Consider the following 20,057-nt stretch of genomic DNA (forward strand, 5'->3'; position numbering starts at 1 on the left):
TTGGAAAGACGCATAACGTAGTCAGCTTATAAAATGTGAACTTTAACACTGAGGAAGATGTTTTCAAGTATGTTTTGTATTGTGAAATGATGTTTTGTGTGTTACGTGATATTGCAATAAAAGCAATGAAAAGGAAGTGTAACTTAAATTCGGAGTGCTGATTATTTTTTCTTTTTACTTCACTATTGCGCTAACTTTGAAAGATTTAATCTTCAAGAATTATTTCTGAAGCGCATCTACAAAACTTTTGAATATAGCAGAATAAAAGCTAGGCCTTTTTGCATCCGAGCTTGGAATCATCACCACCTAGATTTTCGACGATTGAGCCATGATTATACGACACCAGCGTTGGAAACACGAAAAGATGAGTGCCTAGTTTATTCATTATTACATGAAATGACTTTATTAACTGTGCTCTAATGACACCTGCCACATAATAACTTTGTTGTTGCCCGAAAATGCAGTATTTAGCAGCATGAGCAACACCACAATCAGTATTAAATTTTGACCATTGTTGTGGTAGGGTTGTTAGACCATGCATGGTATACTTTAACTATGGCGGCACACAAACAGTTCACAAACATAGAAAATCAATGAGCGTGCAATTTCAGATATCAGATAAATCGCCCGTTGTTGCCTTATGACAACGAGTGCACTGATTTCCGCATCCGCCGACGCGCTTTGCAATGTAGTATATCCTTCGCTGCTACTGATGACACCTGCCGCCTGCGAGTTGTTAGTGCACGTTGATGTCGAGTGTAGGCAGTGTTCACATGAATGTGGCCGGCGTAATTGCATGCGCCACGGCAGCAGTTGTATTATTCAGATGGTTGACAAAGTGTTTTTCTCGTTAGATTCTTCTACTCCAGCAACTGTATACGTAAATGGCAGACGTACATGGTATATGCAAAGAAAGCGTGACTTTGTGAGGCGCAACCGCCAGTATCTAAAGAGGTGGGGAGAATTGTGTTGTCAGTAAAGAAGCTGTAACAACAGAATATATCGAACGTGAACTAGTCACTGGATATCACCTGGGTGACAAATCCATCGGGACACTTGAACACTTCTAAAGCTGCCGCAGTCGGTTGTTGGTGATGTGATTATGAAGTGGAAACGTGAAGGAACAACCACAGCTGAGCCACTACCAGGTAGAGCTCTTGATTTGGCAGACATAGACCATCGATCATTGCGGAAGGCGGTTGTAAAAGAAACCGCACGAAATTAGCAGAAGGAATCACTCTCGAGTCCCAAAGCGCAGCGAACAGTACAGCTAGAACACTGTGCATAGGGAGTGAAAACGAATGGGGTATAATGGGCGACCGGCGCCTCATAAGCCACACGCGGCGCCAACGACATATACAGTCCCTGCAACCAACTTGTTACGTCACACTAGTCGGCTTGTCCACCACACTTTGCGAACGCTCGGCTCCGCGCAGGGCCCACGGCAAGTAAATTTTTAACTGAAAACGTACCCACTAAATGTCTTAATTTTGTCTGTACTATCGAGAACTTGCATTCATTTAAATATGCAGTCAAGAATTATTAAACTCGTCCAAAATAGTTAGTTGCTCCTAGCGAGACACGGCTGCTAGCACTCTTAAGTCCTGTAGTGTCACGTGTTGTGACGTACACGATGTGGCCTGTCCTTCTCGTGGGCCTCGGCCACACATTACTGTGGTCGACGCTAAACGACGCTTGACGCGGTGTGCGAGCGTAAAGAGCAACGCCGCCGGACACTGATGACTGGAAACGTTTTGCAGTGATGAAACATGCTGTACTTTGTGGCTATCCGATGGAAGGTATACCTGATATCACACTGAACACTGAAGTACAGAGTTGGTGGTGCTACCGTAAGGGTGTGTTTCCAGTGGCCAGGGTGTCATCTCCTTCCTGCGCCTACGAAAACGCCAATTGCGGAAGAATATCAGAACATTTTACAGCATTGCGTATTGCGTACAGTGGAGGAACAGTTCGGAGACGATGATATATCAGCATAACAACGCACCGAGACATCTGTGAGGCAATGTTTTGTAGACAATAACATTCCTAAAATGGACTGGCCTGTCCAGAGTCCCACTCAGAATGCAATGGACCACCTTTGGAATGAGTTAGAACATAGGCTTCCCTCCAGAACCCAGCGTCCAACCTTCTCTGGTTTAGGGTCTGGAGGAAGACTGGGTGCCATTCCTCCATAGACATTTAGAGACATTCTTGAAAGTGTCCCCAATGGAGTTAAAACCGTCATAAAGGCGAAGGATGGACACACCTCATATTAACATCCACCAACAGATGCCCAAATACTTTTGATAATAGAGTGTGTACGTACGAGTGTCATTAAAGAGACAAATTCGTCTGGAGAAAAAAGCATTTACTTTTACAAAATAATACTTTTCAACATAATCCCCTTGAACATTTATGCACTTGTTCCAACGGGCTACAAGCTTTTTTTATTCCAACTGCAAAAAACTCTTTATCTTGATGTTTGAACCAATTTTCTTCAAACTTTCTCACGTCCTCATTGTCCTTAACCTCTTGCTATGTAATGCCTCAAAAATGGTTCAAATGGCTCTGAGCACTACGGGACTTAACATCTGCGGTCATCAGTCCCCTAGAACTTAGAACTATTTCAACCTAACATAAGGACATCACACACATCCATTCCCGAGGATTCGAACCTGCGACCGTAGCGGTCGCGCGGTTCCAGACTGAAGCGCCTAGAACCGCTCGGCGACATCGGCTGGCTGTAATGCCTCCTTCAGTGCACCAAACAAATGGAAATCACTAGGTACTAAATCAGGACTTAAGAGGGATGTGGCAGTACTTCCCAGCCCATTTTGTCGATGGTTTCCAAGTTAGTTGAGAAATATGAAGATGTGCGTTGTCTTGCTGGAAATCCCACCCCTCCTCTGAGATCCACGGCATCTCTCTCTCTCGTGGCTGGTTTCACCTCTGAGATCATTGACGTCTGTCTCTCTCGGCGGATTCACCTTGTTTAAATGCAAATCCGAGTATACTGGCTGTTCATTGTCTGCTCTTCGAGATAATCACAAAAAAATGGACCTTTAGCATCCCAAAACACCATCAATACGACTTTTCCTGCTGATACTTGGGTTCTGAATTTTTTCTTGACAGGTTAGTTGGTGTCCTTCCACTCCATGCTTTGTCTTTTTCATTCTGGCTCATAATAGTGAACCCAAGTTTCATCACAAGTTAAAATTTTGTTGAGGAAGTGCTCTCCTTCTGTTTCATAATGTTCCTTTAGCTCCGTGCTACCTTGTTTCCTTGTGTAGCCGCGTCAATTCCTTTGGGACCCATCTTCCACATGTTTTGCGGTACTTCAGCATGTTACAGATAATGTTATGAGCTGTACCAGCACTAACTTGAACCTTATCAACTATCATTTCCACAGTCTCACAGCGATTGGTACGAATGTCATCAATTCGACTTTCCCGAGCGGTTTAAGGCGCTGCAGCCATGGACTGCGCGGCTGGACCCGGCGGAGGTTCGAGTCCTCCCTCGGGCTTGGGTGTGTGTGTTTGTCCTTAGGATACTTTAGGTTAAGTAGTGTGTAAGGTTAGGGACTGGACCTTAGCAGTTAAGTCCCATAAGATTTGTCATACATTTGAACATTTTTTTTTAACCCGACTTTCAAGCGAGGGAGTTCAAACTGCAACTGGTCGGCCAGAACGGTGTTCGTCAGTCACTGAGTCGCGACCGTTTTTGAACTGCCCTACCCATTTGTAAAAATTTGGACGATTCATACAACCTTCACCATACATTTTAGACATTCTACAGTATATATTCACTGGTTTCTCGCCTTCAGCGAGTAAAAAACTCATAACAGAACGTTGTTCAACTCTTGTGGACGTTTTAAGCGGACTCGCCATTTGAAATGCATTTTTGAGGTTACAAACAAAACAATGTTGTTACATCAGCTGAGCAGGGCTCATCCCAGTGATGCCAACTTAAAGCCATAAAAATACCTGACCTGCCCTTCTAACAGTTTTTTCTCTACACATATTTGTCTGTTTAATTAACGAATGACCCTCGTAAATGGCGGACGTACATTTTAGGTTTGCGGACAATAAATGACTTTGTAAAATAACGAGGATACGGTGTGTACACGTAACACCGACTGGCCCACAATAAGTATATGGCATTGTATGATGTATGTAATGTATGTCGTACGTTTGATCCAAAGTAAGCATTTGAAAATGGCTCGTTGCTAAAATCACTTGATACTGTGACCATTATTTCGAAACACTTATAAGTTCAATCTAGTAATACCCGAAGATTCTGGGTACTAATAAACGCTATCTGCTGGAGCGATCCATCACTCTGATAGCATTACCGATAATAAATATTTATTACACGCAACAGATCGCAGCCCTCTAGCGGTAGAGTATTGCAACTTGGCTCAGCGAGGCGGGAAAATCGAGAGAGCTGAGTAATACGCATCGCATGTAATACCTATACCAACCTTGAGAACAAAATAAAAAATTCAAAATCATTTCTTTTCAGCATGCCCCCACACAAGCGAAACACTCAGGGAAGAATCTAAAACAGAAAACTACGGCAACATGGAAACAAGAGCCAGTAGAACTAATCAGTACCTTGACACAAAATCCAAATCGGCATAAGACGTTTTCCAGTGAGATAATTCCGTCCGCAGAAACGACGATGAAGTAGTGTAATAGCAGGGTGAGAGTGTTAAAATTCAGTTTCTGGAATTAAAAACGCTAAAAAGCGTCGGCAAATGCCGGTGGAGCTACTTATTCTAGCACATTCCATGGATTCCATTCAGTACAGTTTACCCGACACCCTACCGTACAGTCATGTTACCAAGACTTCACAGGGCAATCGCAGCTGTCTCAGACCACTACGAATTCTCATCACTCGATTCGATCAATTTCTAAATTAAATATTTAAAATTTATCCTAAACGCCGCTTGGCCTTTGAAATTTTTGTCTGTCTTAATACATAATTCGTTAGTTCTTAAAAATCTTTCAAATACATAATAATATTAAAGTCCTTTACAACAGAAACAAAAATTACAATAAAATTTGAAATGTTTTACTTTTTTCACTCACCTGCTTGCCAGCATGTGTATGGTTGAATACCTTCTTTGAAGGATTTGTTGCGGCGTTGGACTGAATTCTTTAGTCGTACATGTAGGTCGTCAAAGTTTGGATATTCATCCTAAAATAGCTGAAAATTTATCACCGTCATTTGTCAAGTCGTCAAAAATTATAAGAAGTGCGGCAGCATCGTCTCTTCTCATTTTGACTGTATGAACCTCCCATACAGAGCATTTCTATTTCGATGAAAGTACGCAGTTAATCGTTCAGAGGAACATTAATCTGGCGACCCTATTTTATGCAATTATTTCAGTTAGCCAGATAAGCACAGACGGCGTCATGACGATGGTAGGCAATGAAAACCTCGTAACACCTCTATTTATGAAAACTTAATTCCAGTAACTAGTAACTCCATAAGCAAAGAGACTTGAAAGTGCATGGATTTCTCCAATCTGTCAATAACTAGCCTTCTACTATATTGTTGTATTTATAGCAACTTTCTGTATCACTTTATATTACTTTTTAAGAAACCGTTTCTACTTCACCTGCAAAATTCAATAAAACGGAGTTACGAGGTTGTCATTGCCTACCATCGGTGAGTAATTAATTAACCTCAGGGAGGGACAGACGGAGAGGTATTACCAGAAGCTCTGCCTCGTCGGACCAAAACTAATCATCTCTCTTCCATCTAACGTCGCATATGAAATGAAACACCAACAGAAATCTGCACGTTACCTATTGTCTTCTAGTAATGATTACGAACAATACGAATTCTTGAGAGCCCCTACTTCAAAACACTTGAGCAGTGTCTTGTCGATACAACAACAGAGAGACCAAACTAGCTTGCCATACAGGCAACACACACAGTTCTTCGTACTCAGAGTAGGCAGTGAGCAAATCTGTCAACTTCATATGGCGTTATCACAATCAGTCGACCGCTTTTGTCTACATTTGCCACATTGCCTATCTTCTGGAACTTGTTCAGCCGCATGATGCTGGTCTTTTCGGTGTATCATTACGATACTTTCTTGTGAAAACATTCTGTTTCTCAACACAACTGGCTCGTATAATGGACAGGGTGGTAGTGACTATTCTCTACTGCGGTGTTTTTGAAGCTGTGGGTCGCGACCCCTCGGGAAGGCCGCAAAGTCTTGCTCAGGGGGTCGCGGTCGCAGGAAGACAGCAGAAACTTGTCGATTCTACGATCGCTCAGAGCGAATGGCGAAGACAATAATCACGTCCGTACTTGCTGCCGTACTCTGACAACTGATTGTTGGGACCCAAAACGCGCGGCTATGACCCCGCTGACCCCCACGCCTCTACCGCGACAAAGAATATAATTATACGAGGGTTGGAATTTTAATACTGGCAGCTATTTATTTACAGCTCGTACAAAGAAGATACGTGTTTCAAAGTTTTACTGACCTTCAGAGTAGTCACCAGCATTGTGTTTAACCTGTTGCCAGCGATATGGAAGCCGTAGGATACTCTTAGCAGTGCCAGTTGTGTTGACAGTTCGAGCGGCGCGGTCCATTGCCCGGCGAATTTGTAGCAGTTCTGAAGCGAAAGCCGCTAAGTGTTTCCCTCAGTTTAGAAATCGAGTTGAAGTTACGAGGGCTTAAGTGAGGGGAGTGCAGTAGGTGGTACAGCACTTAGCAGCCCCAACAATCAAACAAATCAGTAACGGCTTGCACTGTACGTGCTTGAGCATTGTCCTGCAAAATGATGGTCAGGTCCTGCAGAAAGTGTCATCACTTCTGTCTCTATGCTGTTCGGCAGTGCAAGCTGTTACTGATTTGTTTGACTGATGGGGCTGCTAAGTACCGTACCACCTACTGCACTCCCCTCACTTAAGCCCTTGTAAGTTCAACTCGATTTCTAAACTGAAGGAAACACTTCGCGGCATCCGCTTCAGAACTGCTACAAATTCGTCGGACAATTGACGCGCCGCTCGAACTGTCAACACAACTGGCACCGCTAAGAGTATCCTATGACTTCCACATCGCTGACAACGGGTTATACACAATGCTGGTGACTACTCTGAAGGTCAGTAAAACTTTGAAACACGTATCTTCTTTGTACGAGCTGTAAATAAATAGCTGCCAGTATTATAGTTCCAACCGTCGTATCTCTGTCGGCAGAGCACTACGGCCTCTCTTCACAGTACACTTTTCTCAATCAGTACAGTATCAAAAGAAAGAAAATTAAAAACGTTGCCTTTGAAATCGTTGACATACTTTTGGCTCGCGTATTTAAAGAGGTTGAAAAACACTGCTCTAATGTATGAGTACCCCATTTATTCTCAGTTAACCATGGCTCCTATTTATAACTGTTTCGATGCAGCTCCCGTCGCTACTCTAGCTTGTGCCTCTGCAAGTATCTTCATCTCTAGATAACTACACCCATTTGTACCTGCTTAATGTATTCGAGCCATGGTTCTCGCTACAAGCTTTATCCCCTCACTTTTCTCCATTACCAATTCGACGATTCTTGGATGCGTAAAAAGAAGTATGCTTCTACAAGGATGAGTCATCTTGAACACTCTGTACGTGAACACTCCAAATTGTGCTGAAATGCAGCAGCATCTGCAACGAATTGATTCATGGTGCAGGGAATGGCAACTGAATCTCAATGTAGACAAGTGTAATGTGCTGCGAATACAAAGAAAGAAGGATCCTTTACCATTTACCTACAATATAGCAGGTCAGCAGCTGGGAGCAGTTAATTCCATAAATTATCTGGGATTACGGATTAGGAGTGATTTAAAATGGAATGATCATATAAAGTTGATCGTCGGTAAAGCAGATGTCAGACTGAGATTCATTGGAAGAATCCTAAGGAAATGCAGCTCGAAAACAAAGGAAGTAGGTTATAGTACACTTGTTCGCCCACTGTTTGAATACTGCTCAGCAGTGTGGGATCCGTACCAGATAGGGTTGATAGAAGAGAGAGAGAAGATCCAACGGAGAGCAGCGCGCTTCGTTACAGGATCATTCAGTAATCGCGAAAGCGTTACGGAGATAGTAGATAAACTCCAGTGGAAGACTCTGCAAGAGAGACGCTCTGTAGCTCGGTACGGGCTTTTGTTGAAGTTTCGAGAACATACCTTCACCGAGGAGTCAAGCAGTATATTTCTCCCTCCTACGTATATCTCGCGAAGAGACCATGAGGATAAAATCAGGGAGATTAGAGCCCACGCAGAAGCATACCGACAATCCTCCTTTCGACGAACAAGACGGGTCTGGAATAGAAGGGAGAACCGACAGAGGAACTCAAGGTACCCTCTGCCACACGCCGTCAGGTGGCTTGCGGAGTATGGATGTAGATGTAGATGTAGAAGGGACTAGAATAACATGCTGTCTTAAGGAATTGTCCCATCGCCTATGTTGTACAATATACTGGAAAGTGTATCAAGCACTGTAAATTACTTATATAAAGAGAGATCACATTATGTTGACCGTAACATAAACAGTAATATAAATAATTAAGACAAGTTCAGTCTTAGTTTAATTGGTACATTCACTCTCTCTCTCTCTCTCTCTCTCTCTCTCTCTCTCTCTCTCTCTCTCTCTCTCTCTCTCTAATTCTTGACTGACAAACAAAGCTATCCTATGAGGATTCCGTTTCTAAAGATTGAGGCACGGAGCGCGAGAAACTTCTCGGACGCGTAATATGGTCTTTGTTATAAGACGAACGAATTCTATGGATGAGCCTCGATGATTTTTCAGCCACACGATGCAGATAAGTCATCCAAGAGACGTAAGGTAAAAATAAGCTTTTTTTTTTTTTTTAAAAAAAAGAATTATGTAATGCTTTCTAGTATACAAACATGGAGGCAATTTAGAAGAGCTTTAAGAGGCCGTTTTATCACCTGGTTACTACCGAAGGTCAGAGCAATGCGGCGCGATACGCCTACTGCAGATCGAAATATCCCAAAGGTCATGCCGCCCGACGCCTTATCGATCTGCACTACTCGTCAAGTGAAGCGCGTCCCCCTCCCCGTGGCAACACAATCGAGATTACAGTAAACAAACATCTCTCATAAAACACTCAATCTGGTGATCTTTCGTAACACCGCGATCATAAATTCCCCCCAACATCGCCGTATCCTGGCTCTTTCAGCTCCTCAACACATGACGAACGCGTGAATTCTCCCGCCCGTCTCCAGTATCGTCCAACCAACCTATTTCAATTCTACACCAAGAAAAGTCACCACTACTCGAACCGAGGCACATCTCCAGCTCGAGCCAGAACAGTGGCAGAGTGCTAGAGAGTGTGAGAGCTAAGCTGCTACAAGGATCGAGAGACCTATCCTGATTGTCATTAACTGCTAGACAGTGTTTCAGAGTAAACTTGTGAGATGCAGTACAGGAAGGGGAATTCCGCGGACAAGTTCATAGAATTATTAGCTGTTCAATTAATAACATAGAGCTACCCTGAGGACTAACGCTGACTTAGGAACGCGATTAGTGAACGGGACGAACACAGATCTCCCTCTACAGTCGTTTAATCGATACCGACTCTCCGTGACCCCATGACCTGAAGCACGTCAAATTGTTTCTGTCTTGCACTGTCTCCCCCACACTTACTTCTGTAATGGGATGGATCCATCCCATCCTTTACCTCCTCCTCCTCGAATGTTCGATCTTCCCCGTTTTAACGTCATCTCCAGCGAATCATTTCTTCTCATACGTGCCCAGAGTAGGTCAGTTTTTGTTTCACTATCAGACTCCCAGATTTTGCTGTAATGCCGACCCAGTCGTTCCCCTGCAGTCCATGAAACTCTAAGGAGTTAAGAGATAGCGAGCAATGAAAAATCTGGAACCACAAAATTCCGCCCGACATCTATTCCGGAGAAACAGGGATAAACTGAAACGTGTGATTTAAGTTAAAACAGTTTCTTTCGGGTTAGATAAAGCCAAAGAATAGACACGTACTTGCTATTGAGTAAACAAAGCACTCATTCTCAGCAAAACGTAACAACAGCCATTCCTTCAAAACGGAAAATACTGTTGTTCACAGTCGTACAGTAATTTCCTATGCATAAAAAATTCTTTAATTTTCTAATACACTCACAGTACTACATACAAAAGCACAGGAAAGACAATGTGGTGGCAGCACTTTGAAGTAATCAACATACTCCGATCAATGTGCGATCAGAATACAACCTGGCAGGACTGAATGTAATTCCCTTGACCTAAAATCATGAAATACGGCAAGAAGTAAGGTTTCGCAGAAAAAATAATAATTCGAAACTTGTTAAATTGTATTACATAAAAATATCTTTTTGCCACTTGAACATACAGTGAATTCACCATCCGTCAAGAACACAAGAGATGAACATCACTTCATGCGGACATAAAATGCAAGTTGCAGTCATGTTTTAGTAAGTACGTAAAAATGTTTTAATAAATCTTCCCTATCTATATACATAAACTGAAGTCCCAGCTCTTTCCTTTTTTGTGTGACGGGCGTAGTATGAGGAACTACTGTAGAGATTGTGGCACGGTCTTTAAATTCCCAGATGCCATGTCTTGCCAGTATCGATAAAAGGGCACAAATCGTTGAGATTCTCGATTTTCAGAATGGATGAACTAGGTATATACGTAATGAAGCTTGCACGTCCACCTGGCCAATATTTTTAGGTATGATATAGGCAGTATCAGTACCATTTTTGTTATAAGAAACGAACAGAAAGGTTTAGGTGTTCGTTTTTCCCGCGCGCTGTTCGGGAGTGGAATGGTAGAGAGATAGTATGATTGTGGTTCGATGAACCCTCTGCCAAGCACTTAAATGTGAATTGCAGAGTAGTCATGTAGATGTATAACTGTACGAAGCTGATTTTTATGTACAACAAGAATGCTTTGAGAAAACAGTTTCTTCTTTTTTCACCTATACGTGTTTCTATAAATATTTAGAATCATCAGTGGACTCTCTTCCGGTTTTAAATCGAATAAGTGATATAAAGTTGTATGATAATATTTATGGTTTTGGGATTGTGGTCATTACATACTAACATTTTATATAGAGTGATTATAATAAAGTAGTTTCAGAGGAGAATCAGACGACACACGAGTTCCTCCCAAATACATCTCGAGAAATGACCACAATGAAAAAATTCGAGAAGTTAAAACGTAAAATAAGAATTAAAAATGTAAAACAGGAGGAACAAACAAGTTAACAATGAATAATTAGATATTTTAATTAGGTATGTTGAGAATACCCAAACAGCACATTGTGTAAAGCTTATTTTCCAAAAATAGTTCAGAAATCAGCTTTATTATACATGAATGAATGTGGCGTGAAAGCTTCTTTAATCTACGTCGTAACAAAAGTTTAATTTTTTCAGAATTGATTAACTGTTGTGGGATGTTTTGCCAAATTTAAAATTATTACAAAAGTTGATTATACAGTTTTCAAGAACGTTAATTAGATTTCAACTTTTATATCAAACACATTTTTTCTATGTCATGGTTTCGAAGATATTCGCTGTAAACCTAATACGCCAAATTATCTTTTGGGGTGTGTTTCCCTCCTTAAAAGTGAAACTGGGTAAAAATGGGAAAAATACGCATTGCATTAGTTTGACCACCCTACTATCCGCCAAGTTTCTTCAAGATCGTTTATGTACACCTAGGAATGTCCCCTTGTCATTCGTAATACGTCGCATCTGGGAAACACTGGTTTTTGGACTGACTGTTGGCGTTGCTCTGTTTGCTCGTTTCGTTGTCAGAACACGTTGTACACCTTAACAGTTCGTGTAGTTGTCTGTCATTTGCAGTAGAACTGCTAATTTCGTACAGCTTCTCACCTGGAAGTAAGAAGCATTTCTCTATGGTATAATGTTTACATTAAACGAAAAAAATTGACCGAAAATGGAATTATTTAAGTTTAGGTTATTCTGCCTTTTGTTAAAGTTGTTCATCTTAGTGGTACAATTTATTAAATTTCTGCTGCTTACTACGTTATTGTTTTCGAAAATGTTGCTCGTTATTGTGATGACGTGGTACTCATGATGGGCATTGTAGATTAGTGGGCAATGTATTGTACAGAAATTATCAGCGAAGGATGAGAAACTGTGCCAAAAAATCAGTTGTATTGCAGATGACTGATACATGAGCAACAGTGTATGCTTTTATGGTGTTATACAACGGATCAAAATGTTGTGAATGAATTACCACAATCCCAAAGCTCTATGTATTATCATATAACACATGACCTGTTAGTTGTCTCAAAAAGGTGAACGCACTGAGGACGGGGAATTTCACTGAAGCATGTGGGGGGGGGGGGGGGGGGGGGAGGGAGAAAAGTAGGAAATTGTTTGCTCAACTTGACTAGGAGAAGGGATAGGGTGATCCTGAGACATCAAGTAGTGAACTTGGGAGGCGAGAGGGTGACTGAGGGGGGACGGGGGGCGGGGGGGTGCGCATAAAAATCTTGACTTCACTAGGGTAAGCAGGTTGAAGTGGGTGTGGTTTGCAGGGACGCGAATACATGCACGAATATACTACCGTGGAGATCTGCATGAAAACTGTCTTCGGACTGACGACTGCCATAAAATCCACCAACAACAACCAAAAATTATAGTACTGTTACATGCAACTCATGTGAAGCTTTTTATGAAATCAGTAGGGTATTAATTTAACTAAATTCACTTAGAGTTCGATGGTGAATGTATGAGTTCCTCACTGAAACGTAAGTGTATTAAAACAGCGCACTCCATAAATGAATATAAATATGTTCAGTCAGAGGCTACGAATCTGTGGTCGTACTTTAAAAACAATGTAAACAGTTAAATGGACCAATATTGGTATAGTGGAAACTCGTTTACCCAAAGTAGCTGGTACCGTAGGTTATCCGAATTGTTGATAATCAGGATCGTCCGAAAATTCAAAAGAAAATAATTGCTAGGGTTAAATGCTGTAAGCTTAAACGTCAAATTAGTTTCAGTTAGACAAATCATACATTGTTTGTACGAGATAATGTAAAAAGTTTTATACACTGAAGTAATCAGTGAGCCACATCCGTATGTCGTTTATGAACAGTACGATGACGTTTCGGCCGATACCATTATTGTGTTGAGCTACGTTGTTACCTCTGTATTTCGCACAGTTTCTTCAACGCCAGCTTCGTCTGATAATGCATCATGATTATCGTTACCGTCTGTAGACAAACAAACGGGGATAATTTCGTCATCAGGATTGACCACTTTGAAACGAGTCTTAAATTTCGTTCCGCTTAATCTTCCAACCGTTGAAGATCCAATACCAAATTCAGCAACAGTTCTTCTCCCCCCCCCCCCCCCCCCTTCCCCCGCCCTCTAACAATTCTCCTTCGTCCATCCTGCGCATTTTTAACAGCACCTTCTTGGTTTTCTTTGCCCTCATAGGACATTGCTGAGCAGTTTAAGAAAATACATGTGTTTACTGGTCTTTCTGAACTAGCTGATAGTTCAATAAAATATACATTTAGGAAAGAACGCAACTACTACAGTGCATTGACAATGTAAACAGATTAACTTGAATCATAAATAATAATGAAGCACTGCACTGTTTTTAAAATTAGTTTCATCTGTGTGTTGTTATACATCTTGCCCCTTTCTACATCTCGGAACAAACACCTTCAACGTATGTTACCTGGGATTAACCTCTGTATATAGCAAAATGTCCTGTCTGCCTGCCTGCCTGCCTGCCTGACTGACTGACCATTGCCAAGCCCAGCACACTACGGACAGAAACTTGAAATTTGGAGAGCGTGTTGATCTTATACTGTAGACATCATTTATTAAGTGGTCTTTCGAAATTCCACCCCTAAGACGATGAAGAGGGAACGAAAGGTTTTTTAGAAAATATGTCGCTATTAAAGGAATTTTTTGAGCTAGAATTACGACAAATGGTATTTCGTTTCTCGGCCAGAAATAAAAAAATGCGTAGTTCCGTGTTTTTCGTAATTCAACCCTTAAGGGAGTGAAATAGTAGGTGAAACTTTTTTAGAAAATATCGCGTCATATTAAAACATTTTTAAAACTGGACGTATGAAACCTGATATTCACCTTCTTGGTTAGAAATGTGATAGGCGATGAAAGTTTCTATGTCAAAAATGGTTCAAATGGCTCTGAGCACTATGGGACTCAACATCTGTGGTCATAAGTCCCCTAGAACTTAGAACTACTTAAACCTAACGAACCTAAGGACATCACACACATCCATGCCCGAGGCAGGATTCGAACCTGCGACCGTAGCAGTGGCGCGGGTCCTGACTGAGCGCCTAGAACCGCACGGCCACTTCGGCCGGCATCTATGTCAGTATCACCACAAGAACGCAAACGGCAGGATTAACAAAAACCTCTGACTCCAGCTACCAAAATCGCCTTTTGGTCGGAAGTATATTCGGAAAAGACGGTGCTTCTGTGGCCTTAATTAACGTGAATAGTTTAGAAGGGGTTGCAATTTGAGAACAACATAAAAAATAAATAAAGTAAAAGCAGAAAAGAGTCCGTGCAGGCCGTAATGTCTACGGGAGCGGAGCAGAGGCCTTTGGGCTGGTAGAACAGAGCTGCTTCTGTAGAAGCGTGACGGAGGAATCAGTATCGATGCCGTTGACCTCCGGAGTATCAACATCGTTGACGAAACGGCGACTCAAGGCGAATTCCGAGAGCTTAGAAGGGGCGCCTCACTGCTCTGTAAGCTGTTTAAGGAGGAAGGTTCGCCAATTTGTTGTCCTTGCCCCCGTTTGGCCCGCTGGGTCGACTGGCGTATTTGCTGACCTCGGCGCGCTGGGTGGAGAGGATTACACGCGCCAACAGATTTGGCGGCCGCGGAAGTCGAAGCGGCCAACGCCTGTGGTGTCGTTGGTCTGGAGGGTAAATGCGCGTGACGTCACACGCTGCCTATAGCCTCTCAAGCGCTGATTACATCACGGCGGTCCTGTGCCGGATCGGCGGAAATACCTGACCTTAAAATAGCTTCATTATAAACTCTACGTATATGGGGAGCTGGGAGTGCTTCATAGCCCCCCCCTCCCCCCCCCCCCCACTCTCATGGACTGGAGAGTTACACCAGTGACACGTCTTGCAACAGGCGATGATGATGATGATGATGATGATTATTATTATTATTATTATTATTATTGGGTAGTCGTAGCTAGTTCCATGCTCCACACGGTAAATCGTAATGAAGTGGAACGAATCATAGTAAGCGATAAAGTTTCTGCTTTCACCATTTTGTGCTGGTGGCGGGAGGGAGTGGGGGGGGGGGGGGGAGATTAGCTAGAAAAAGTTTCGAATAGCTTTGAAATTATGTGTTAAGTTCGTCGGAAGACACTAACTCATCATCATCAGTTATCTGCTATATTAGCAGGTCCTTTGCCTCTCCATTTTCTGCGATCCATTGCTTCCTTCTTGAGGCTGATGTATGTTGTACCGTCCATAATGTCATCCAGTATCTGGAATCTCTTCCTTCCTTCCTCCCTTCCTTTTCCCTTCTACATAACCTTCTAAAACTGTTTTTATCAGTCCGTCATTCTTTCTTAATATATACCCAAGCCAATTTCTTTTTCTTCTCTTCATTACACCTAGTAACTGTCTTTTCTCTCCCACTGTTCTCAGTACCTCTTCATTTTTTACTCTGTCCATCCAACTTATTCTTTCCATCTTCCGCCATGTCCAGATCTCAAAAGCCTCCAGCCTTTCTCTGTCTTTTTTCCTCACAGTCCATGTTTCAGCGCCATATAGAAGAACACTCCAGACAAGACATTTTATGAGTCTCTTTTTGAGTTCTCTGTCCAGACCGCTGCAGAAGATTCTCCTTTTCTTATAAAACGCCTCTTTTGCCATTGCTATCCTTGTTTTAATTTCTGTGGTGCACTTCCAGTCGGTGTCAATCCTGCTTCCAAGATACTTAAAATTTTGCACCTGTTCTAGTGTTTCTCCATTCAGCATAATTTTTATTTCCTTATTTCCTCCTAGTGCCAATACTTTTGTTTTATTTATGTTAATTTTCATTCCATATTTTTTTCCGTTAGTTGCAATGGTTTCCACCAAATCCTGTAATTCTTTTTCCCCTGTGGCTAGAAGGACCAGGTCATCAGCAAACCTCAAACACCCTACTCTTCTTCCTCCAATTTCAACTCCTTTGTCATCTAATGAGCATTGGTCAATCATATTTTCCAAGTAGAGGTTGAAAAGAGTAGGTGATAGACAGCATCCTTGTCTTACTCCTTTTCCTAGTCTGATCCAGTTTGTACTTTCTCCTCTCACTTTAACTGAAACTTTTTGATTAAGATATAATGAGTTCATAAATCTTCTGGTTTTCCAGTCCACTCTCTTTTCCCTCATTATAGTCGCCAGCTTTCCCCAAACCACATTGTCAAATGCCTTTTCTAGATCGATGAAGCACATATATAGGTCTCTTCCTTTTTCAATAAACCTTTCTCCCAAGATTCGTAGGAGCCGTATTGCATCTCTAGTGCCCGTATTCCGTCTAAAGCCAAACTGCTCCTCGCCAAGATTCTCCTACATTACTTTTTCAAGTCTTATTAATTATTCTTAACATCACCTTGGCTGCATGTGAAATGAGGCTGATTGTCCTGTGCTTGCTGCACTTCTTGGTTCCTTGTTTTTTTCGGTAATGGAATCACTACTGTTGTCAGAAAGTCTCAGGCCATTCACCACTGTCATATATTTTATTACATAACCTCAATATTTCTCATTCCATCGTGGTTCAAGCATTTTAGTATTTCTCCCGGTATTGTATCTGTACCTACCACTTGGCCATTTTTCATTGCAGCTATGGCAGACTTTACTTCTTCCATTATGATGGTCGGTCCTTTCCCGTCATCACTTACACTGTTGTGTGATTCAAGTTCCAGACGCTAACTAAGTGCTCTAATTCTCAAATACTGGATGAATATAATTTAGATAATTTCCGCATTGTGAGTTACGCTGCATCTAGATGTACAGAGCGATACTAGTGGTGATTCTGAACAAAAAATCTCGTAATAAACATATGCTCTTTTCTTAACCGTTTCCGGGTAAACCAATGAAAACAGGCAGGAACGGGATACGTGTAGCGTCGTCCTTATTAACCGTGACTGTACGCAGTTCACTTGCGCATGGAGCAGGTGTTTACCACCCAGTCCGACAGTACTTGTCGTAGTACGCGGTACTACAATGTTGTTACGTGAACAACGAATGCAGTTTTGTGTAGTGGAAATGCCACCGATCTTCACACAGGCGGAGTATGCTGACATGGTGTTTGTCCGTGGTTTGTCCAGTGCGAATTCCAGAGCTGATGTGAGAGAACACCAACAACAATTTCCGAATCGCAGTGTCAGATAGGAGGGTGTTTAGCAGGGTTTTTCACGGATTCCGTGAGCGTGGTACGCTTCCCAGTGTAAATGTTGTCTCTGAACGTCCCGTACAACAAACTCTTGATGGAGTTGAGAACATTCTTCCAGTAGGGGAAAGCAACTCTGCTACTAGCTCTAGAAGAATTGCTGCCCAACTTGGTATTCCCCAAACACGATTGTTACGCACAGTACACGAGCACGGTCCGTATCCCTTTCATCGGCACAGTGTACAACATCTGCATCTGCTCGGCAAGAACTCTGTCAGTGGATCATTGCCAATGAGAGATTAATTCCACTTATTCCGTTCACAGATGAATAAACATTTACTCGCAACGCCATCAACAATACGCGCAACTCTCACGTTTGGTCCACTGAAATTGTGCAAGCTAATGCGGAAACGAATTTTCAACGACGTTTCTCAGTGCGGTATTATTGATGACCAACTCATTGGTCCAGTTGTTTTTAGATAACCGTCTTACTGGGACACGGTATCTTGAGTTTCTTCAAAATGTGTTAGCAGAATACGTGGAGGATATCCCTTTCGCAAACACGAGCTCGTATGTACACTACTGGCCATTAAAATTGCTACACCACGAAGATGACGTGCTACAGACGCAAAATTTAACCGACAGGAAGAAGATGCTGTGATATGCAAATGATTAGCTTTTCAGAGCATTCACGCAAGGTTGGCGCCGGTGGCAATACCTACAACGTGCTGACATGAGGAAAGTTTCCAACCGATTTTTCATACACAAACAGCAGTTGACCAGCGTTGCCTGCTGAAACGTTGTTGTGATGCCTCGCGTAAGGAGGAGAAAGGCGTACCATCACGTTTCCGAATTTGATAAAGGTCGGATTGTAGCCTATCGCGATTGCGGTTTATCGTATCGCGACATTGCTGCTCGCGGTGCTCGAGATCCAATGAATGTTAGCAGAATATGGAATCGGTGGGTTCGGGAGGGTAATACGGAACGCCGTGCTGGATCCCAACGGCCTCGTATCACTAGCAGTCGAGATGACAGGCATGTTATCCGCATGGCTGTAACGGATCGTGCAGCCACGTCTCGATCCCTCAGTCAACAGATGGGGACGCTTGCAAGACAACAACCATCTGCACGAACAGTTCGACGAAGTTTGCAGCAGCATGGAGTATCAGCTCTGACACCATGGCTGCGGTTACCCATGACGCCGCATCACAGACAGGAGTGCCTGCGATGGTGTACTCGACGACGAACCTGGGTGCACGAATGGCAAAACGTCATTTTTCCGGATTAATGCAGGTTATGTTTACAGCATCATGATGGTCGCATCAGTGTTTGGCGACATCGCGGTGAAATCACATTGGAAGCGTGTATTCGTCATCGCCATACTGGCGTATCACCCGGCGTGATGGTATGGGGTTACACGTGTCCGTGACCTCTTGTTCGCATTGACGGCACTTTGAACAGTGGACGTTACATTTCAGATGTGTTACGACCCGTGGCTCTACCCTTCATTCGATCCCTGCGAAACCCTACTTTTCAGCGGGACAATGCACGAGCGCATGTTGCAGGCCCTGTACGGGCCTTTCTGGATACAGAAAATGTTCGACTGCTGCCCTGGCCAGCACATTCTCCAGATCTCTCACCAATTGAAAACGTCTGGTCAATGTTGGCCCAGCAACTGGCTCGTCAGAATACGCCAGTCACTACTCTTGATGAACTGTGGTACCGTGTTGAAGCTGCATGGGCAGCTGTACCTGTACACGCCATCCAAGCTCTGTTTGACTCAATGCCCAGGCGTATCAAGGCCGTTAAAACGACCAGAGGTGGTTGTCCTGGGTACTGATTTCTCAGGATCTATGCACCCAAATTGAAAATGTAATCACATGTCAGTTCTAGTATAATATATTTGTCCAATGAATACCCGTTTATCATCTGCATGTCTTCTTGGTGTAGCAGTTTTAATGGCCAGTAGTGTACTTTTAGCATGACGGAGCTCTTACACATTCCGTACGGCCAGTGACACAGTATCTCAACACAATGTATCCTGGACGTTGGATCGGCTGCCGTGGAGTGATAGCTTGGCCACCGAGGTCACCATTGGATTACTGGTCGTGGGGCTGCCTGAAGAGCGTCAAGCGCAGAGCGGACACAAGACAGGAACTTCTCGCTCGTATTTTACACGCTTGTGCCCAGGTAAAGGTGTGCAAAACTGAGCTCCGATCAGCGACACAACACCTGTCTGCAAGAGCAGCAGCATGCACTGAAGTTGACGGTGGACTGTTTGAATATCTTCTGTGAGGAAACGTTCACAATTAAACAAACCATAATATAACTGTCTTACTTTACCGTCACCTGTACCTTTCCCGTTCCTAGCTGTTTTCATTGATTTACCCGGTGACTTTTAAGAAAAGGGCGTATGTTTATTAGTTGTTAAGAAGCATGTACCTTTGCTCCTGACTCACCCTGTATACATAATTTTAACATAAATAATGGACTTATTGTGTTAAACCTTCAACGTTGGTTTGTACCTCTTAATGAGTATATTAACTTTCTGTCATAAATTTTTAAATTCAGCGATTAATTATAAGGAATACCGAAATCAAATTTTTGTCATCCTCTGGAAGCCATTAGATAGGCAACTGGGACG

The 20,057-nt window shown here is 42.7% G+C and overlaps 1 protein-coding gene across 3 annotated transcripts in view; it reads left to right on the top strand.

Moving 5' to 3' along the window:
- LOC126428321 (uridine phosphorylase 1) overlaps positions 1-20,057 on the top strand; it is a 476,800-nt gene that overhangs the window by 389,918 nt on the left and 66,825 nt on the right. The gene's annotated exons all lie outside the window — the stretch shown is intronic.

The sequence above is a fragment of the Schistocerca serialis genome, chromosome 12 (genome assembly GCF_023864345.2).
Source record: "Schistocerca serialis cubense isolate TAMUIC-IGC-003099 chromosome 12, iqSchSeri2.2, whole genome shotgun sequence".
In the NCBI taxonomy this organism is placed as follows: Eukaryota; Metazoa; Arthropoda; class Insecta; order Orthoptera; family Acrididae; genus Schistocerca; species Schistocerca serialis.